General features: G+C 40.7%; 1 protein-coding gene across 2 annotated transcripts in view; it reads right to left on the bottom strand.

The window, feature by feature from the left end:
- The window catches only part of Mga (MAX dimerization protein MGA), an 81,220-nt gene extending 60,850 nt beyond the window's left edge, over positions 1-20,370 (bottom strand). Inside the window, exon 1 of one of the 2 annotated variants that reach the window (XM_052183293.1) lies at positions 20,306-20,370. The gene's annotated coding sequence lies outside the window, so the exon portion shown is untranslated. Of the gene's footprint in view, positions 1-20,017; positions 20,103-20,305 lie in introns of those variants that run through there. The other variant, XM_052183291.1, reaches the window with a different exon arrangement.
- Positions 20,371-23,387: the final 3,017 nt, after the last annotated feature.

Genomic DNA, 23,387 nt, shown 5'->3' with positions numbered 1-23,387 from the left:
AACCATTGAATTCAAGTTCCAGGGTAGGCTAGGCTGCCAAGACACCATGCCTAAATGAAAAGAAAAGCAAAGAATGGTTCGATAAAGAAAAAGCTGCCACTAAATTGCCTGATACCAAGATGAAAGATGTCTTAAAAATAAATGGTCAAGAAATTTGCCTGAGAGTTTTATCTGAAATGTGCCTTGAACCTGTATATTTTTTGTTGTTTTTGTTGCTTCTTAAAGACAATGAAGCTTTAAAATTTAAAGAAAACATTAACCAACAAGTATGTCAAGCAATTGCCAAACTAAGTCAAAGAACAATAGTTCTTAACCAACATCAGAAATTTTAGGGTTTTTTCTCTACCATTTACTACTTTCATGCGCTAATCTACCAGTAAATAATGTTTAAAGTGAAAAGGAGTGCAAAGAAATAATTGAGTAGAAAAACATGAAATGCAGTCCATATTCCCAAACTTTTCACTCTCGAGATAATAAAAGGTATTCTGTACTAGATGACAATACAAACACTCTGAAGGAAAACAAGATTGTAAGAATGGAGCCAAGAGGAAGGACAGGGATAGCCAACTGGGTTGATCTGACTTGCTTCTTTTCACTTAGCTATTTATTCCTGAGGAGATATGCAACACATAGGCAGAAACTGCCTATTCTAATCAAGCCCAGAACTAAAGTTTACATACTTCTGAAATCATTCTGAAACCCATGATTCTGGAAGAGCATTCAAGATCTTAGACAAAACTGAAAACCATTTCTTTAACATGTCCCTCTTCTCTGATTCCAAGAACCTTTCCAACTAAACCAAGATGCCTTCTCAAGGGTTGTAATGGTTTCTCAAAAAAAAATCCCATTTTTCTAAGACTAAAACTTGACATTTATGTAGTATTAAAATGTCTGTCCCTAAGGTGTGAATGACTCAGTAGCATCTCAAAAAAAGACAATGCAAATAGTATCTCTAATCGGAAAATCTACAAGAACAACTTGCATGGAAGAGTGCAACAGAAATGCTCTTTGGTACTCTTTCCCTACACTCCAGGCAAAAGTAAAATACCAGATCTCAATTTTCACCAATTACTTACTGGTTTTCATTGCTGACTAGCTAGTTTGCTGAGCATAACGTGGATCACTCTCCCAAAATCCTAAGAATGTTTGCCCTGACATTCTGGGCTTTCTCATTGTTTTCTCTGAAGACCTCACGATTTCTTGAGCTTCTTACAGACTTCCATTGCTGACCCTGACTCAAAAGTCATGACTTTCTTACAATTCCATCTCCCTCCAGGTGACAAGATTTACAGCTTGCCCACCCTGCTGCTTTTCTTACAACTACTGAAATGGTCTTCCAGATTAATTTTTTTTGGTAACAAAACAAATTTTTAAGATGCAGCACTAGATCCCCTAATAGATACACTACCCATAAGTTTTCCAAAGTGGAGTCTACTTAACCTATAAATTGGAAAGTAAGAGTCGGAGTGTTCTTTGAGCATTTGTGTTCTTATATGCTAATCTACAATTAATCTAGCTATACCTACTTTAAATGATTCAGTGTAGATTTACCAAGTAATCATTTTTGCTTATAACAGGGTTTCGTGTATTCCTTGCTGGCTTCAAAATTATATAGCCAAAGATGACTGAACTTCTAATCCTCCTGGCTCCACCTCTGGGTACAAATAGATGCCAGTGCTAAACTTAGTTCTATGCATGCTAGGCAAGCACCTATCAATTGTGTGATATCCCCAGGGACCAGGTGGCTGGGTTTTGTTTTGTTTTATTTAATTGCTTTTTCAAGTAATTGTACAAATGGTTACATTCTACTTTCAATGCAGTGTTCCTCAAATTGTACTTAGCTCTATTCTATTTTCATTAGCCAGATGCCATGGTATATACCTTTAATTCTGCACTATGAGACAGAGGCAAATGGATCTCTGTTAGTTTGAAGCCAACCTGGTGTACATATTGACAACCAGAGCTACGTAGACAGACCTTGTCCCCCCACCAAAAAAAAAAAAAAAAAAAAAAAAAAAACCACAAAGGAAGAAGAGGAAAGCCATTCTTAGTCGGAAATGATGGTGCATGCCTAATATATAGCATTCAGGAAAATCCTAAACTCACAAACAAGTCAAACCTATAAAGTAAGTTCAAGGTCAGCATGAACTACCTGTCTCCAAAAGTAAAGGAGAGAGAGAGCTCAGAGGTAGAATACTTGCAAAAGCACATGCACAAAACCCTGGGTTCAATCTCCAGCATTAAAAATCTAAAACCTAAGCTGGGCGGTGGTGGCGCACGCCTATAATCCCAGCACTTGGGAGGCAGAGGCAGGCGGATTTCTGAGTTCAAGGCCAGCCTGGTCTACAGAGTGAGTTCCAGGACAGCCAGGGCTATACAGAGAAAACCTGTCTCGGAAAAACAAAAACAAAAAAAAAAAACAAAAAAAAAAAAATCTAAAACCTAGCCAGATATATTCCCAGTACTCTGGAGGCAAAGGCTGGAGATCTGTAAATTCAAGACTAGCCTGGTCTACAGAGTTCTAGGACAGTCTGTTTGAGGGGGGGGGGTGGGGGGGGGGGAAGGATGCCCTTCTACTGTCCCATGTCTTAGGTCCATGTTTCTCACATTTTACCTAAAAGGATCTTCCCTAATCTTTCATTCTTAAATATCCTACTAACAAAGAGGAAGAGATGAAGTATACTGTAAACAAGTATGCAGTATGCAAGTATAGTAGGACTTGAGAAAAAAAAAAACAAAGGCCTATGGCAGAGAAAAAACACTGCTCTTCCAGAGGTCTTGAGTTCAATTCCCAGCAACCACATGGTGGCTCACAACCATCTGTAATGAGATCTGATGCCCTCTTCTGGTGTGTCTGAAGACAGCTACAGTGATATAAATAAAAATTTTTTAAAATCTTAAAAAAAAAAAAAAAAATCCAAGCTATGCAGTAATTCCAGCACTGGGAAGGCTTCGGTAAGAAAATTGGCCATGTGTAACACATACAATGTAAAAAGATATATTTTTAGATAGATAAATGCCAAGCTAACCAGTCTGTTATATTGATATATTGACAAGTAAACATTCACTAGGGAAAGTTGGAAAGTATTGTAATGTGAGAGCAAACTGTGCGAGCTAGGAAGCTGGCTCAGCTAGTAAAGTGCTTGTCATGAAAACAGGAGGACCTGAGTTGATCCCTAACAGGTATTTAAAAGAGAGCCAGGTAAGGTGTTCAATACCCATAATCCCAGCACTGGGGAAGCAGAGAAAGAAACATCCCTGAAGCTTGCCAGCTGAATCTGTGAGTTCCAGGTTCAACCAGAGTAAAGTGTTTACCGTGCAATCATAAATAACTGAGTTTGAATCCCCAGCTCCCTTTTAAAAGCCAGGAATGCTGAAGAGTATCTGTAATGGAAGAGCAGGGGAATGCAAATACAGGTGACTCCATGGAGCTCACTAGCTAGGAAGGCTACCACAATCAGTGAGCTTCAGGGTCCAGGGAAAGACCCTTTCTCAAAAATAATATGGAGAGTAACCTAGGAAGAAACTCAACATTAACACCTGGTTTTCAAATGCATAATACACAAACACATATATCTTACATATCTTACACATGCACACACACGAGTACAGAGATTAACAAACACATGGTGATACCAGGAGGGTACTATATGAAAATGCATCCCATCATTAGAAAAAAATAGGAAACAAACTGACTTCTGTGATATAGTGACAGCTATACTACAGAAAGAATAGCAGAGGAAGAGTTGTACAAGTATGTATAAATAATAGTAAACTCCATAAACTATATCCTGCACCCTTTCATAAGGCCCACAACTAACACATATATACACTTTCCCCCCCTCGAAACAAGGTCTTACTCTGCACCCAAGGCAGTAGCCTAGAACTCACAATGTAGGCCAGGTTGGCCTGTGAGTCAGAGCAATATCCTTGTTTTGATGTCCCAAGTGCTAGACTTACAGGCACAAACCAACACTGCTGAGTATATTTTTCTTTTTTGTTTTAATTTTTATTTTTTGGTGGTCATAGGGACTGAATCCACAGGCTTATGCATTCTAGCAAGCACTGAACTATATTCCCAAACCTTTAAATTTTTAGATAGAAAAAAATTTTTTAACTTTTTTTTTCAGGGCTAGAGATAAACTAAGGACTTTCCTTGTCCCATGCCAGACTCCTAAACTATAGGTCCCTAGCCCTTCAAAATGATAACATTATTTTACATGTAAAAAATTATGTAAAATGTCAATTTCTGGGAAAATAAATAATTGAAACATAGCCATGTGTTTACTGTCTGTACCTGCTTTCATGCAGAAACAATGGGACCTACATAGCACAAAATATTTATTATCTGACCTTTTATTTAAAAGGTTTGCCAACTCTTGGCCTCCTAGCCTGAAAGTCAAACACTTGTAATATGGTGGATAAACAAAGACGAACAGAGAGAGAAATATATGGCATGAAATAAAACTGAGATTCAGCTAATTGAGAAATCTAATTTGTCACAACTTACTTAACTTTGAAAATCCACTAAATCCCAGCACTTGGGAAGCAGAAGGATCAGAAAGTCATGGTTATCTTCAGCCATAAGAATGTCCTTGCTTAAATAGAACATGTAAGCAAGAATGGGCTACATGAGACCCTATCTCACAGAAATAAGACAAGAAAATAAATATAACTTTAGCCAAGCATGGTGACTCACAACTGTAAACCAACACATGGGAAACAAGAGGATCATTAACATACTATCTCAAAAAGTGTCAGGCACAGTGGTGGGTGCCTCTGATCCTAGCACTCAAGATGCAGAGGCAAGCAGATCTCTGTGAGTTAGAGAATGGTCTGGTCTACACGGTGAGCTCCAGGTCAGCCAATGCTGTATAAAGATACTCTGTCTCAAAAAAACAAAAAGTAAACAGATTTATGTGTCAGGTGACAAGTTCCTGTAATCTACATTCAGGAAACAGAAGCAGGGGGATGTCATAGACAGTTTGTTTATATATCTAAGATGCAGGCCAGGCCAGCCAAATCTAAATACCTGTCTCAAAAGATAAAAAGGAAAAACAGAGAAAATGAAGAGCAGGGTACCTTTGTACACATGCTAATCCCAGCACTCAGGAGGCTAACACAGAAGGCTCAAGAGTTTGAAGTAACCTAAGTGATACACTGTCCCAAAAAGAGAGTAAGATAGCTCTGCTGGCTAAAGAGCTTGCTGCCGAGCCTGAGGACATATTGGAGGCCTGGGACTTACATGGTAGGAGGCAAAAACTCCTGCAAGCAGCTGGTTAATTCTTGCATGCTACACACACATAACACACAAATACTTTCTTTTTTTTAATTTTTAAAGAGAATGAATGAGGGGAAAGAATGTTGACTAGTTCTTAAAGTATTTACAGGCATGAGGACTGATCACCAGCACCCATATGAAAAAAATAGTAGTAATAAAAATAAAATAAAATTAATTAATTAATTAAAAAAAAAAAGCTGGGTGAGGACTAAAGAAATGGCTTAGTTGTTAAGAGCACTGGATGCTCTTCCAGAATCAAACCTGAGTTTGATTCCTAGTATCCACATGGATAACTATCTATAACTCCAGTTCCAGGGGATTGGAAACCCTCTTCTGCCCATGCATGCAAGCAAAACACCCATACACATAAAATAAAAATAAATCTTTAAAAAAATGCAAGTGTGGTGGTGCAATTTTAACCACAGCAGTCATGAGGCAAAGATGTGTAATTTCTATGACTTCAAGGACAGCCTGGTCTATATAGCAGGCTCCAGGCTACACAAGGCTGGCTACACAGTAAGACCCTGCCTCAGAAAAACAAAACTGGTCACATCTGTGGTCTCATATCTAGGGAAAATGGAGACAACCCTGAGCCTTGTTAGCGATCCGGCCTAGCCAAATCAATGAGCTCCAGGTTCAGTGGGAAACTCTGCCTCAAAACAATAAAGTATAGGAGCTAAGGAGCCAGCTCAGGAACTCAAAAGTCTGCCACAAAACTACAAGGACTTAAGTGTAGACCCCCCCCTCCCCAGAACTCATGCAACAAAAAACAAAACAAAATAAAACAAGAATGATCCAATAAACACACTGCTAGGGACTGGGGTGAAAAGAGAGGCAGATCTCTGAAATTCATTGGCTGGCCAGTCTAGCTTCAGGTTCTGTGAGAGACCCGATCTCAAAAACTGAAAATAAAGACGGAAAGTGATCCCTGAAAGAGATCAGCATGAGTCCTGGACCTCCATACCCATGCAGACCCCTGTATTATGCACACCCACACAGACATTTACACACATCCACACTAACAATTGCACAAACAAAACAATATGGTAAAAAAAAATGAAGATGACATTGATGTCATCTTCTGCCTCCCACATCCATATAAACACACACCAAAAATGAGAATTCAAATGCACTAGAATACAGAGGGGAAAGAGAAATTCTATGATGTATAATTTGCAAGTTAAGTTCAAATGATGAAAATTGACTGAGTGTGGTAGTTCACACCTGCAATTTCAACACTTGAGAAGCTGGGGCAAAAGCACTGTAGAGTCAACCTTCAATTCAGGAAAAAGAAAAAAGCTGAAAACTAGCACCAGACTGCATATAACTCTTGAGAACATAATTATGGATTTAAGAAGTTCAAGTCCTTGACATATGTACCATACCATTCTGCTTTTACTGATATACTGCATGTTAACATCAAACTACTTTTTATTGTTATTTTTAAATTTCCTCAACAATTTACCAGGATTTCATATACAGGGAATTGTCTTTTTTAGGTTCCCCAGGGACACTTCATATGTGGCCCAGAGATGCTCAAGAAATGCTGAATGACAAAATAATCAACTCTACCAGGGGTTCACAGCCTGAAATCCTCACACCTACAATTCACACCATTAATCTTCCTTCTATGCAACAATTGAAAGGACATTCCTGGGGTGAAGACTGCTGAGTCTACTGGATTTATTACATTAGGTTCCTTTTCTAGAAAAGAGCTCAAAGTACATATGTAATGTTAAAATAGAATTCTTGACTACTGAGAAGGTAGGTGGAAAAGCAGGCAAGAGAAGGAAGCATTTATGATAATAGCCTACCTCCAGAGAACAAGCATTATTCAGTTCCGGTGACTAAAAACACTCCTGCCATGTCTTTGAACTGACTCCCTACATTATTTCTTCAAACTTTGTACTGGCCAACTTACATCACAATGAATATCAGTGAAACAAAAACTTGCCATAATAATATGATTTTTAAAATCTCAGCTAGTAGCCAACCCATGATTACATAATGTAGAAAATCTGTTTTTGTGTTTTTGAGACTTTAAGACAGGATCTATACCCCAGACTAGCCTCCAACTTACTATGTAGTCAAGGGTGAACCTGAACTCCTGATGCTTCTGCCTCCACCTCCCAACTGGTTGGATTAGAGACATGCTCACCATATTCAGTTTATAGTAGTGCCAGGAATTGAACCCAGGGCTTGGTTCATTCTGAAGCACTCTACCAATTTAGCTATAATCCTAGATGTAATTTTAATTTACTATTTTGACAAATAGAAGTTATAAACTAGCATTATCATTAAACATCTACTACATGACAAGAACAAATAAGACAATGAGAATACCAAGTGATCTTATATTGTGCTATAAGCAAAAGTACAAACAGCTTTGGGAAGAGAAATGCAGTAAGAGATCAACTTCTACTCATCCAAATTTGGAAAATTTATATGCTACCTAATTTTAATTTTTTTAAACTACCAGTACAATTTCATTAGAATTTAGGTGAAAATCTTGGTAGCCACCAAGAGGAGATAGTCTTGCTTTTCAAGTTGCCCATGGGATAGAAATAGGTTCTGAAAAAGGGAAATTTGGTTAGTGAGATGACTAAGTAGGTAAATGTGCTTGCCTTAAAGCCTGAAGAACTTTATCAATCCCTGAGATGCACATGGTAAAGGAGAAAATAGACTCCTGAAACTTATCCTCTGACTTCCCATATGCCCATCCACACACAAGTATGAGTGTATAAACACACACACACACACAATGGAAACCAAAGGCATCAGGTATCTAGGCCCTGGAGTTACAGGCAGTTGTGAATCCCCTGGCACTGGTGCTGGGAACTTCGGGTACTCTGCAAGAACAGTAAACTACTGCTCAGGATCTCTCAAGCTTTCGCAACTTTTAAACTTTTAACTTAAAATTTAACTTCTAATTTTTTTTTTGAGACAAGATTTGTCTGTTTAGCCTTGGCTGACCTAGAACTCACTCTGTAGCCCAGGCTAGCCTCTAACTCATAGGGATCCATCTGCCTCTACCTCCTTTAATCCTACTGTGATTGAAGTCATATGCCGTCACTGCTCATCAAATTTCAATTTCTAAAATTAGTCGTTATTATTAGGGACACAAATGATGAGGGGTTCGTGTGACATGGAGTATATATGGAAATTAAAGAACATCATGGAATCCTTTCTTCCCATCTACCTTTACATGAGTTCTACCCCCAGGCTTGTTTAAGCAAGCACCTTTATCAAGGCCTCCTGACAGCCAGAATACCTAATTTTTATCTGGTTAGATGTTATTGTTGTTTTGATTCTTGTTTTTTTGAGACAGGGTCTCTCACTCTGTAGTCAAGCCTTACTTAGTGTGTAACTAAGTAATCTGAGTCTAAAGTGATCCAGCTGCCTTAGCTTCCCAAGTGCTGGCATGACAGGTGTTATCCTGGCTCTTGGTTTTTCACAGACAGGGTTTCCTGCAGGCAATGCTGGCACTGAACTCTGATCTTCCACCTTTCAAATAAAGCCCCACTAATTTTTGTTTTTGTTTAAAAAAAAAAAAAACTTTCTCCCAATTTTAAACTCCAAACTGGGTCCTTTATACCTCTTGGAGCTCCAGAAACAAGTCCTAGTTTGATTTTTTTGCTTGGTTGGTTTGGTTTTTGGTTTCTGGAGACAGAATTTTTCTGCATAGCCCTTGTTATCTTGGAACTCACTCTGTAGACCAGGCTGGCCTCAAACTCAGATATCCATCCATCTCTGCCTCCAGAGCGCTAGGATTAAAGAATCTAGTCTGGGTTTATTTGTTTGTTTTTAACAACTTGACACAAAGTAGAGTTTTCTGGAAACCAGATTCTCAGTTGAGAAAAATGCCTCAGTTAAGATGGCGGGTGACAAGCCTGTGGAGCATTTTCTTGATTAATGATTGATGTAGAAGGGCCCACCTCACTGTGGATGGTCCTGCCCCTGGGCAGATGGCCTGAATGGTGTAAGAAGGAAGGCTGAGCAAGTCATAAGGAACAGGCCAGGAACTAGTACTCCTTCATGACCTCTGTTTCAGTTCCTGCCTTGAGCTCTAGCCCTGTCTTCCCTGACTGTAAACTGTAAGATGAAATAGACCCTCCCCCAAGTTGTTTTGGTCACCATGTTTTATAATAGCAATAGAAAGTCAAATAACATAAAATAATAACAGAACCATCTGTAACTAAGTAACAAAGGAAATTTATTCTTGGTCAATGGAAATGGGGGCTTGAAGAGAAGGCTCAGGGGTTATAAATGCTTACTTACTGCCCTCTCAAAGGACCCAAGTCCAGTTCCTAGTAGCTCAGAACTGCCTGAAACTCCAGCTCCAGGAGATCTAACAACCTCTTGTAACCTTCTAGGGAGCTAGCACACATGTTGCATACATACATACATACATACATACATACATATAAATAAATATACATGGGACTGGAGAGATGGCTCAGCAGTTAAGAGCACTGACTGTTCTTCCAGAGGTCCTGAGTTCAATTCCCAGCAACCATATGGTGGGTGGCTCACAACCCTATGTAATGGGATCCAATACCCTTTTCTGGTGTGTCTCAAGACAGCTACAGTGTATTCATATATATTAAATACAAAATAAATAAATTTTAAATCTTTAAAAAAATACATACATATAAGTAAAAATATTTTCTAAAAAAAAAAAAGAAGTGGGGAGGCAGAGAGAGAGAGATAGAAAAATGAGCAAGCAGTGTGGTGGTAGAGGTGGTGCATTCCTTTAATCCCAACACTCAGAAGCAAAGGCGGGCAGATCTCTGAGTTTGAGACCATGGTTACACAGAAAAGACCTGTCTCAAAAATAAATTCAGACGCCATCTGTTTCTTCCCTCTTATAGGTCTTTCTGTGTCGTAATGACAATTATCAACTGTCATAGCAAGGGAAAGAGAGGCCATTTAGCATGCAGATGATATAATGAAGTTAGAGATTGTCTGGTGATCACTAAGGCAGCCACCTTAGATTCAACCTATTTTGGCATTCCAAATGTATGTAACAACTCTCATCTTGACCCTAAGATACAGATTTTTTTTCTTAAAACAAAGACCTCACTGAATAGCCCTGGCTACCTGGAACTTGCTAAGTAGACCAGGCTGGCCTTAAATTCAGAGTTCTGCCTTCCTCTGCCTCCTGAATGCTGGGATCAAAGGCATGTGCCACAATGCTCAACTCTGGGATCCAAATTTGAACAACTCCCTATTCAACAGCCATTCCTGACTTTCTAGTAGGACTCAAGCTCAAAATTTACAACTAAATCTCATTACTCAAGAGGGAAAAGTAGAATCATTCCAGTTTTAAGACTAGCCTTGGTCTTACAGCCTTGGTCTTTACAGAAAAGCCAGCTAAGAATATATAGCAAGACCTTATCATTAAAAAAAGATAACAGTTATAAGATCAAGTGTGGCAGCACCTTTCTGCCCTTTAACAATTTCTTAGATGCAGGGAGAATGAGCGAAGGGAGAAACAAAGAGGGAGAAGCAAAGAGACAGACTGACTAGTTGGGTGACCTTATAGTTTAAATGATTCCCACTTGAGTTCAGCTCTAGTCTACTGTTTAGTACCCCATAGGGCAGGAATACAATACTGTGCCTTCAGGCTTCATCCAGACATGAATAACAGCTGTCTGAAGTCCGATGTCAATGAGTGTCAATGAGTCAACATCAATCTCAAACATAGCTCTTATTTTAAAGATTTATTTATTTTATTTATATGAGTACACTGTAGCTGTTTTCAGGCATACCAGAAGAGGGCATCAGAGCCCATTACAGATGGTTGTGAGCATTACATGTGGTTTCTGGGAAGTGAATTCCAGACCTCCAGAAGAACAGCCAGATCTCTTAACCTCTGAGCCATCTCTCCAGCCCCCTATGCCCCGACCCCACCACCCACCCCGCCAAACATAGTTTTAAAACAGAAACTGACATAAAAGAAAATTGTCTGTTGACTGGTTGATCCTAGGTACCAGACACTGTGGCTCAGTGTTGGGGGTGACTTTACAAAATATCACTTCTGGAAGTGGTGTAAAATGACTCTGACCTAAGACCTAAGACTTTAGTTCATCAATTCTATATTCCCAAGAATTTGGAGATGTCTGCCAGGTTTCTTTGCCTTTGTGTACACAAAATCTTCATGCCAGCAAAAAGAAATTGTGATGTTTGCTTCCCCTAAACTTATAACCCAAAGCCACTACCCATTTGATTGAGTAGCTCAATGTTTGTGGACTGGGGATGGATGTGGAGCCTCACATATGCCCACAAAGTCTAGCCCTGATATATATCTGAAATGCACTGGCCACATTTTTCACAGGTTCCTACTAACTCATCTCTAGGGCACAGGAGAGAAACTTGAGTCCCTGGGAGTCCAGAGGAAAATAAACACTGGGTGCAAAGCTGTGGAAACACCCATTCTTCCTTAAAACGTCTTGCATGCTGTTCATTCGCCTACAAGGACTATCTACTTTTGTTTTTACCTTTAAAACACTGCACCACATCACTCATGCTAGTACAATGGCTCCATGGGTAAAAGTGCCTGCCACCAGACCTAACCATCTGAATTTAATCCCTGGGAACAACATGACTATACAAGTTGTTCTTTGACCTCAATTTGCAAACCATAAAAATAAAAAATACTGCACCAAGTCACTAGTCAAATGATATCCCTACAGCAGCTAACCTTTCACTCCGATGCCAGCATCCCTCCAGGTAGAAGCTGGGTAGGTCCTGTGATCCCAGGGGACTAGCAAAGCAAAGGATCAGAACACTTACCAGATGAACAGACCTGAAAAGGCAAAGGCTCACTGTAGGTGGCCAAGGTGGGGCTAGATGAGGATTGGAGAACTGCAGTGTGACAAACTGGTTTTTCCATGATATCATCTCCGTTTCCAAAGAAAGTCCTGTTTGGGCCAGAATCCCGAGTCTTCTGGACATGCCAAGTGCCTCTGTCATGACTGGCCATTTGGGGGTGATTCCTATGCTCACTCATGATCCCAGTGTTTCAGTCAGAGGGCATCCCTGTTTCCTTTGCTTTTTACATAGGCCCTGTCTCCCACTGACAGGTGTCGACATCTCTAGAGTGATATTGTAACAGTAGATGAACAAATCCAGCCAGCCGTGCTTCTCTGAGTCCCTTTCAATCAGTGCAGACTCTCCAGGGTTCAGCTTAGCCTCAACCTTCTTTTGCAACTATCCAGATGCAGGTGTATTTTTTCTCCACACATAACACATAACACAACACACATACACACACACTACACCTACAAGATACAATGCACATACAACACACAACACAAATTTCACACACATCACTCTCACACACACACACACACACACACACTCACACTGCTCAGAAAAGCACCCAGGCCTGCATCCCTATGCCTCTGCCCCGTTTGTCCCACATTTATCTCTAGTTAGCAAGTCTATACTACTGTGCTAGTTGGTCCTTTTTTGTCAACTTGACACAAGTTGGAATACCTCGGAATACATGTAAATCACAATGACAGCATTCCATGCTAACTCTAAGGACAAAGTACTGGCACATATACCTTGGCAGTAACTAACAGCTCTCTTATTGGACTAAAGACCTGCTCAACAAAGGGAACTCATGCCTAGTACTGGAAATTTAGGCAACAATTCAATGCTAATTAAGTCATAAACCTTGGAGAATCCACAACCACTACTTAATCAAACCAGTATAACTCCCAACTACATTCTAAATGTTCGTCCTTATACCCACAGATAAGTGTAGTACTCAGCCCTCATCAAAAAACCATCTCTTTACAATAGACAGAGACCATTTCAGAAAACTACAACCAATCAAAACACAGTATTGTGGCACCCAGTCCCAACTGATATATCTAAAACACAATTCTTGCACGTAAGGCTCGGGGATCATTTCTGAAGAGATGGGCAGAAAGACTGTAATCACCAGGGAAATAGGAATTGTGCTGGAAGACTGTGAAATTTCAAAGAAGCTATTTATGAAGTCTTACCAACATAGCTGTCTAAACAAGACCTAAAAAACAGACAACACCAGGGGGCTGGAGAGATGGCTCAGGGGTTAAGAGCACTGACTGCTCCTTCGAAGGTCCTGAGTTCAATTCCCAGAAACCACATGGCGGCTCACAACCATCCGTAATGGGATCTGATGCCCTCTTCTGGAGTGTCTGAAGACAGCTACAATGTACTCACATATAATAATAAATAAATCTTTAAAAAGAAAAAGGACAGCCAGGCAGTGGTGGTGCACATCTGTAATCGCAGCACTCTGGGAGGCAGAGGCAGGCGGATTTCTGAGTTCGAGGCCAGCCTGGTCTACAGAGTGAGTTCCGGGACAGCCAGGGCTATACAGAAAAACCCTGTGTCCAAAAAAACCAAAAACCAAAAAAAAAAAAAAAAAAGAACAACAGCAATACAACACACATGTGAACACAGATGGGGAAAGTCCATGAGGCCTCCACAAGTAACTACAGGCAATTAAGGACTGCTGAGAACAGAAGTGCACCCTGCCAAGAGCACCCCAACTGGTTATCAACTACTAAAAACATAAACATACAAACATATGGACTAAGCAGGTTATAGTTACATATTGAGGAATATAAATATATATGTATATATATATATATACACACATATACACACAAATTTATATATGTAACAACAAAAGAAAAAAAAGTCATGAATTTGAAAGAAAGCAAATGTTTAAGGGGTTGGAGGGACAAAAGGAAAAGAAGGAAATAATATAACTGTAAAACAATTTAAAAAATATTTTAAAGTATCCTTTTATGGATAAGAGTCTTCATACGTGTGCGTGTGTGCATGTATGTATGTGTGTGTGTGTGTGTGTGTGTGTGAGATGTTCATGCACTGCCTAAGGAGTACAGTAGGAGTGGGAGTGAGTGAGTGTGTGTGTGTGTGTGTGTGTGTGTGTGTATCATGTTCATGTAGTACCTAAGGAATACAGTAGGAGGATAGGATCCCTTAAAACTGGAGTTATGAGCTGGAGAGATGGCTCAGTGGTTAAGAGCACTGACTGCTCTTCCAGAGGTCCTGAGTTCAATTCCCAGCAACCACATGGTGGCTCACAACTATCTGTAATGAGATCTGATGCCCTCTTCTGGTGTGTCTGAAGACAGCTACAGTATACTCATATAAATAAAATAAATGTTTATTTAAAAAAAAAAGCTGGAGTTACAAGAACTGAAATTACAGTTGTGATTTATAGTGTAGGTGCTGGGAACTGAACCCTGGTCCTATAGAAAAGCATGAAGTGGTCTTAACAGCTTCATCTTCTCTTCAGCTCCATATGTGGTCTCTTGCTGATTTTATTTCCTCTTTCTTCTACAGAAAAATGATTTCTTGTTTGCTTTAGAGAAAGCCACATACCAAATTCTTGACCTAGAATTTGCTATGTGACTCAAGCTTGCCAGACTCATGCTTGTGCTAGGGTTACCACATCTAGCCCAGCAAAGTGCTATTTCTAAGATATAAACTAGATGATACCTTTTATTACAGGAAACAGTCCAATGGGAAAAAATAGAAAGCCATTAGGAAAAAATCTAGGTTACAAGGTTCTATACAGTCTCAACCTGGCAACACTGCAGACATACCAGTGATGACTACTACTAAAACCACAGCACTTCACTTAAGAATCTCTAACTTGGAGCTAGAAAAATAGTGCTCAGTATTTAAGGGCACTGGCTGCTCTTCTAGAAGTCCTGAGTACAGTTCCCAGCACCTACACAGCAGCTTACAACTGCCTATAACTCCAATTCCAGGGGATCCAGTGTCATCTCCTGGCCTCCAATGGCACCAAAAATGAAAGTTGTGCCATAAATGTAGGCAAAAATACCAATACACATAAATAAAATAAGGTACATATTTTTTTCAACACAAACTAAAGCCAAGTATGGTGGTATACACCTTTAATATCAGCACTTAAAAGGCAGAAAGATCTCGAGTTCAAGGCCAGCCTGATATACATAGAGTTTCAGGCCAGCCAAAGTTTACATATCTCAAAAAACAAAACAAAATCTCAAACTGAGCCAGGCATGGTGGCTCACACCTGTAATTCCAATGCTCAGAAAACTAAGGCAGAACTGCCATAAATTTGAGGGCAACTTATCTAAACAGCAAGTTAAAGGTCAGCCAAGGCTCTGAGATCCTATCTCAACAAACTGAAAAATAAACCAGGCGTGGCAATACAAGTCTGTAATCCCAACATTTGGGAGGTGGAGGCAAGAGAATTATGAACTCAAGGCCAGCCTCAACTAGATGAAACCATGTATCAAAAAAGAAAAAAATTACTTCAAAGATGCATTATCGTGATCTTGAGGCTGGAAGCTTGTTCAGTGATCAAGAGCATAGATGATTCCCAACACAGGGAGGTGACTCACAGACATTCACATTCCACCCCTTCTGACCTGAGAGCACCAGGCACATACATAAAGGCAAAGCATTTTATTCAGTACACACATTTTAAAAATAAAAAAACAAAATAAGGAGGGGAGAGGAGGGAGAAGAGAGAAGGGAGATGGAAGGGGAAGGGGAGGGGGAGGGGAGGGGAGGGGTGTGTCTGAAGACAGTGACAACCTACTCATATACATAAAATAAATAAAAGTATTATGCTCTGGGTGCAACTATTCAGGAGACAAAGGCAAAAGGATAGTAAATTTCAGGCCAATCTGGGCAACAATGCAAAACTCTTTTCAAAACAAGTTGTTTTTATTTTTGTTTTTTAAACGTTTTTTAGATTTTTATTTATTTATACATATGAGTGCTCTATTTTCTTGAAGAGAGCATTAGACAGAAGAGAGCATCAAATACCATTATAGATGATTGTGAGCCACCATGTGGTTGCTGGGATTTGAACTCAGGACCTCTGGAAGAGCAGCCACTGCTCTTAACCACTGGGCCATCTCTTCAACCCCTCAAAACAAGTTTTAAAGACAGATTTTTTTTTCACAGATCTGAATCTTTATGGTTCTGGGTTTCAGGGGGATTGTTTGTTTGTTTACATTTATTATCTATTGTGTATTTCAACATATTGCATATATATAGGTAGGTATATGCCATAATGCAGATGTAAAGCCAGAGGACAATTAGAAAAAGCTAGTTCTCTCCTTCTACCATGTGCCTCCCAGGGACTGAACTGATTGTCAGATGTAGGGGAAATATCTTTACCCACTGAGACATCTTGCCCACCTTGAGAAAAATTTTTGAGATGGGGTATCAACTATAGCTCAGTTTGACCAAGAACATGTGGCAATTCTGCATCTGCTTTCCAAGTGCTGAGATTACAGGAGCATGCCATCACACAGGCTGTCTACAAAGGAACCTTTTTTTTTTTTTTTTTTTTTTTGAGACAAGACCCATTAAGCAGCCCATGGTAGCCTGAAATTCATCATGTACCTCTTTACCCTAAGCAATACTAGGATTACAAGTATATAGACCACTCACTTGGCCCCAGAGTAGCAATTTTCTAATTTTACCTTTTATATTCAAATAATTAACTCACTTGAACTTGATTTAAATGTTAAGGCAAGAATTTTGTTTTTTTCCCCAAATGATTAGCTAAATAGTCCAACACAATTAAAGAAATGAAATGTCATTTCTGTAATACTAAACTATACTAACTTATGTTTCTACATTCATTATTTTGTCCCACTGCCCTTTCTACTTCAGGGTTAGTACTTAGCTTTTGTTTGTTGTTGTTTTGTTTTTATTTTTTGATACAGGGTGCCAATATGTAGCCCAGTCTAGCCTCTGTCCTTCTAGAATGCTTCTAGAGTTAGATTACAGACTAAGCATCTTGACTATTACAGGGTTTTTTGTATTTTCACTAATACAAAACACCCATGCTGTTTTCTTTTTCAAAACTGGTCCTAAAGGCAGGAGATCATTCAGTGCTAAGAACATTTACTGGTCTTGCAAAGGACCTGAGTTGACTTTCCAACACCCACATTGGACAGCTTACAACCACCTGGAACTCTGGTGCTAGGAGTATACAATGCCTCTGGCCTCTAAAGAACAGATAAACAGTGAAAGACATACACAGACACACACAATTTAAAATAAAATTTTAAAATTCTGGGGGCTGGAGAAATGGCTCAGGGGTTAAGAGCACCTACTGCTCTTCCAGAGGTCCTGAGTTCAAATCCCAGCAACATGGTGGCTCACAACCATCCATGAGATCTGACACCCTCTTCTGGTGTGTCTGAAGACAGCTACAGTGTACTTACATATTACAATAAATAAATCTTTGGGCTGGAGCAAGTGGGGCCAGAGCAAGCAGAGGTCCTGAGTTCAATTCCTAGCAACCACATAATGACTCACAACCATCTGTACAGATAGAGTGTATTCATATACATAAAATAAATAAATCTTGAAAAAAATGTTTAAAATTCTCCTCCTCTATAACTACATTTTTCCACTGAATTTTGGGAGACTTGGGATATGGGTCACCTAGTAGAATGCTTGCCTCAGAATGTAAGGCGGCCTGGGTTCCACCCCCAGAAATGAATAGATCAGATTTCAGTATTGTGGCACATAACTATAATCCAGAAATAGAAGAGTATAGAAGCAGGAGAATGAGAAATTCAAAGTCATCTTTGGCTCCATACTGAGTTAACGATACACAGCTGGCTTACATGGGATCCTATCTCCAAAGAGACAAGAAAATGAAAAGAAAAAGTACATACACAGTCCTTTTATAACATGTTATAAAAATGTTAGCTATTAGTGTAATTATTCAAAAGTGACAGCTATTGATTGGCTCAATGAATGGTTTCCAAATTCTGTTCCCACAAAATCCCACAACACTTAAAAGTAAAGAGAAATCAAGAGATACTATAAAAGATAAACAGTAGTCCATAGGGGTGAAGTCCAAGGCTTAAGCCTTTGTCTAGGATGCCTGAGAAGCCAGGGACTGATCCCTTAAAATGTTTTGTTTTTTATTTTTTTGTTTTGTTTGTTTGTTTTTGGATTTGGATCTTCTACCTCTTCTACAGGGTTTCCCTTTTTTTTTTTTTTTTTTTTTTGAGACAGGGTTTCTCTGTATAGCCCTGGCTGTCCTGGAACTCACTCTGTAGACCAGGCTGGCCTCGAACTCAGAAATCTGCCTGACTCTGCCTCCCATAGTGCTGGGATTACAGGCGTGCGCCACCACCGCCCGGCTCCCTTAAAATGTTAAAAGTATGTTATTTGCCAGGCATAGTATGGCACACACCTTTAATCCTAGCACTAGGGAGGCAGAGAAAAAGGATCTTTATGAGTTCAAGGGCAGCCAGGTCTACACAGAGGAGGTCTAAAAGTAAATGTATATACGTTATATTACATTATTATACACATTATATTATACATATAGTGTGTTAGTAGTGATTGGCAATGTACAATTTATAGATTTTTCATTTCTACAAAGCTTTGACTTTGGTCGAACAAAAAGCTGGATGGTAGAAACCATCAAAACGTCTAGATCCTTCTAGACTCCTTTATAAAACAAATATACGGCAGAAATGGAATGGATCAAGACAGACAGAGCATCTGGGTAGTAGTGATACACACCTTTAGTTTCAGCACTTGGGAGGCAGAAGTAGACAGATCTTTGTGAGTTTGAGCCCAGCTTGGTCTAAAAGTGAGTTCCAGGATAGCCAATGCTACATAGAAAGATGCTGTCTCTAAGAGGTGAAAACAAAACAGAACTGCCTCTGGGCATGGTGGTACCTGCTTTTAACTCCAGCACTTGAACAAAATCTCTGTGAATTTGAAGTCAGCCTGGCCTACATAGTCTCCACAAACAAAAACATGAAGTGGTTGAGGGAGGAAGGCCTTTAAGAGAAAAGGTGTCTGGTAATAAATAGTAATAGTTTGTTCAGTTTGATACGGAATCCAGGCCCTATCCTAAGATATTCTAAGCAAGCATTCTGTCACTGAGCTATACTTCCCCCATCACCACCTGTTATTTTGGTTAGTTTCATGTAACTGAGGCCAAGGAATCATGTACCTTAATAAGACTGTAAAAAACAATCGTCTCTACCTTTCTAAAACAGAAATAGAAACGTTACAAAACTGGCCAAAGGCGGGGACCCTGTATCAAGTCCCCCGGACTAAGGTCATTCCACTGCACCGCATGGTTTCTTGCAAATGCTTGCCTAGCTTCGAGAAGGGGGGGGTTAAAAGTCGACCATCAGGCCTCAGCAAATTCGCTCGAAATCCCAGGCTCGCGAATCGCGAGCACGTGACTTGCCACGCCCCGCGCCTCCCCCTTCCCCGCGCCAGCAGCACGCGCTGCCAACCTCGTCATGTGACCTTCACGCGGCCCCAGCGTTGCCCCTGCTAGGCGACTGTTTCCAGCAGCCATTTTGCCGAGAACTTGCCGTCCGTGCTCGCGCGGGGGCCGAGCGCACGCCATGTCGCAGCCAGACTTTCCAGGCCGCACACGCGCTTCGAAGGAGCGCTCAGACAGTGAGGGCCCGCCCGAGCCTCACGGAACACGTCGCACCCCGGGGCGCCAGGAGGGTTGCGGGTGCGCCTCGGCCTGCGATAGGCTGTGTCGCGCACGTGACGCCGCGGCGCCCCCACACACACACAACATCGCCGTCCCCCTGCCCACGAAAACATCCACGACAGATTCTCAACGCCTCGCGCGGAGTACACGATAGCGGGCGCGTGGGGACGAACGGAGCGCGTGGCAAGCGAGGCGCCTGCGCGTACCTGCCGGGTGGACGGGAGTCGACCCACACCGCGCCGCTCCGGGGTCCCGGGACCGTCGCGCTGCCGGACCACTCGGCTGGTCATTGGCCACCAGGCCGAGTCACGTGCTGCTCGCAGGCCCGCCCACAGCCGCTAATCACCTGGCACGGTGCTCGAAGCGGCACCGAAAGTGGCTTGCACGCGCAAGGGGAGCGTGGTCACTAGACTTCCTTTTGCCCTTTACGGGGCGGCGTCCGTAAAGGGGAACGGAGAAAGCAGGGTCTTGAAACTAAGTACGCTCACACCTACCGGCTTAACTTCGCCTGCCCCTCCAGGAGCCGTGAACCGTCGCCCTTGGGCGATCCCCGTTGCACGCCGGGATGCGTCTGGCGCCCCTCAGTGTGCTGCAGAGCATGCCGGGAAAGCCACCTCTCCCGTTTTCCTGGCTGTCACCTCTCAGGCTTTGCATTGGTGTCCCTTTGAAAGCCGGTCCCAGGACGAGACGGTTTGGGTAATTACCAGACTGTGACACTACACCAGGCATTTTCAGTCCCTCCTCCCCTGATTGTTTCATCTGTGTGTTTTTGGGAAAACCACTAAGTCGTCCTTCGTGAAGCCGTGCCTGCTGACTTTGTGAATATTGGAGAAAAAAAGCAAGAATGTTTACCTACAAGAACCACCATCCTTTCCTGGTCAATGGTCTAGAACGATAACTAGAACGATTACTTTACCACAATCTCCGCTTAAGAATGGTTGTAATTCTTAGGATTTCTCTAGGAATAGCCAACCTTTTGCAATCTGCTTATTTATTGTTGGGGAAATTAGAGTAGAGTTGTTTGGTTTTGTGTTGCTGTTTTTATTTTTAAGATCGACAGCATGTTCCTAGCATAGGCCCTAGTTTGCTAAACCATATATAAGACATTGGAGCTACAAAAAAAAAAAAAAAAAAAAAAAAAAAGCGCCAACACTAAGAAAAGGTGGGCTTACATTAGAACTAGTTGGTTTTTGCAACACATTACAAATTTACCACTGAGCCAAACCTAGTATTCTACCCACAATGAAGTCCCTGCATAAAATTATTCACACCTTATCTGCTTTGAGCTATACTTGCCAATTTGATGATGTCAAAACGTATAAGTCTCAAAGGCTGATCAACTTGAAAAATATGACTAGTCTTCCTCTGATTCTCACAAGCTCATATTTATAGACTAAGAGGTAGTTAATAAGTGTATGAAGAAAATGAAAGGCCAGAACCTAAAGAAAAGGGCATACTCCTGGGTGCAAGGTACTTTATCTTTCTAATTAAATATTACAAAATTAATTTCTGACTAAGAAACCAAAGCATTAAATAAAATGTACAATATATTTGTTAAACTAGAAGTTTATAAAAATTCTAGTCTCCTTTATAGTTCAGCCTAGCAACAACCTGACAGAAAGCTGCTATACTTATATTACCACCACTCAGTGTTCTGTGGGACTCAGAGAAAATATGTTTTAATATAGTCAGTCTCTAGGCAAATTGATGAACTGGGTTTAAGGTCCACTGTCTAGCACTAGAGATACAGTTCATTTGGTAGAGTGATTGTCTAATATATACAAAGCCTTAAGTTCAATCCTCTGCATCCCCGATAAATCATGTACAGTGGCACACATCTGTAAGCCCAGCACTTAGGAGGCAGAAGCAGGAAGGTCAGAAATCCTATGTCATCCTTAGCTACAGCCAGTTTGAGACCATTTGAGGATCTGTGACACCTTATCTCAAAAATAAAATCCATGCGCTGTAATAGAGCCTAAAAATCTGACAGATGTGGGCTGGAGAGATGCTCAGTGGTTGAAGACACTAACTGCTCTTTAAGAGGACCCAGGTAATCCCAGTACCCACATGGTAGTTTGCAACTGTATGTAACTCCAAGATCTGACACCTTTGCACAGACATGGATGCAGGAAAAACCAATGCACATAAAATGGAAATAAAATATTTTTTAAAATCTGATAGACTTGGACAGCTTGTGATTCCCTCCCTGGGCTATGACTGTGAAGATATTTTAGAACTTTTTTTATATCCAGTTCCTTTAGCAAAAAACTAGGGACACTCTTACCTATTATTTGGATTGTCATAATTATTTTGAGAAAAAAACAATGCCTCTCATAGTTCAGATTACAAACATTCTAAAATGTCATAGTAATTATTGGAGGGGATTACATTTGAACAACAGCCTGTTCTCTTCCAGTACAGCATATTCTTTGTTTGTTTTAAAGATTCTGTTTGGTTTTTGACCAGACATGGTGGCACAGGCCTTTAATCCCAACATTCAAAGGAAGAGGCAGACAGATCTCTGAGAGTCTGAAGCCAACATGGTCTACAAAGCAAGTTTTGGGACAGCCAAGGGCTGTTTCAGAGAAACCCTATCTCAAAAAACCAAAATAGAAAAAAAATTTTTGTTTATTTTTATATGTATGAATGTTTTGCCTACATGCATGTATATGTATGTACCCCATCTAGAACTGTTGTTACATGCATGTATATGCATGTATCCCATCTAGAACTGTTGTTACATGTATGTACATGTATGTACCCCATCTAGAACTATTGTTACATGCATGTACATGTATGTACCCCATCTAGAACTGTTGTTACATGCATGTATATATATGTACCCCATCTAGAACTGTTGTTACAGACAATTGTGAGCCTCCATGTGAGTCCTGGAAACCAAAGCTCTTTAAGAGTAACAAGTGCTGTAAACACATGAAAACAAGGCTGTAGACCAGCAGTGGTGGCACACACCTGTAATCCCAGCACTTACTTGGGAGGCAGAGGCAGGCAGATTTCTGAGTTCGATGCCTGCCTGGTCTACAGAGTGAGTTACAGGGTTCCAGGACCAGTCAGGGCTACACAGAGAAACCCAGTCTCAAAAAACAACAACAACAAAACAACTAAAAAAAAAAAAAAAAAAAAAAAAAACAAGACTGTCCTCAAACTCACAGAGATCTGTCTGCATCTACCTCCAGAGGGCTGCAATTAAAGGTGTAAAGTACCCTATCTGGCCAATAAAATATTTCTTTTTTTTTTCTCAATGTTTTCTTTTGAGGCAGAGTCTCCCCTAGTAGTCTTGGCTATCCTAGAACTCACTATGTACTTCCTATCAGCCCTGAACTCACAGAACTCTGCCTACCTCTACCTCCCCAGTACTAGGTGTGTGTCACACCTAGCCTAGTACAATATATTCTTGAATTTTTCCCCACTTCCCTGTCGTTCCCTAGACAGTGCTAGAGGGACACTAACAGATGTTTTATTTGTTTGTTTGTTTTGTTGTTTCCAAGACCTGGTTCCTTTGTGTAGCCTGGGCTCTCCTGGAACTCCATAGTAGACCAGGCTGACCTTGAACTC

This window comes from Apodemus sylvaticus, chromosome 5, assembly GCF_947179515.1.
Source record: "Apodemus sylvaticus chromosome 5, mApoSyl1.1, whole genome shotgun sequence".
Lineage (NCBI taxonomy): Eukaryota > Metazoa > Chordata > Mammalia > Rodentia > Muridae > Apodemus > Apodemus sylvaticus.
Note: the sequence above shows the minus strand (reverse complement) of the source record. Positions and strands in the feature narration are given on the sequence as shown.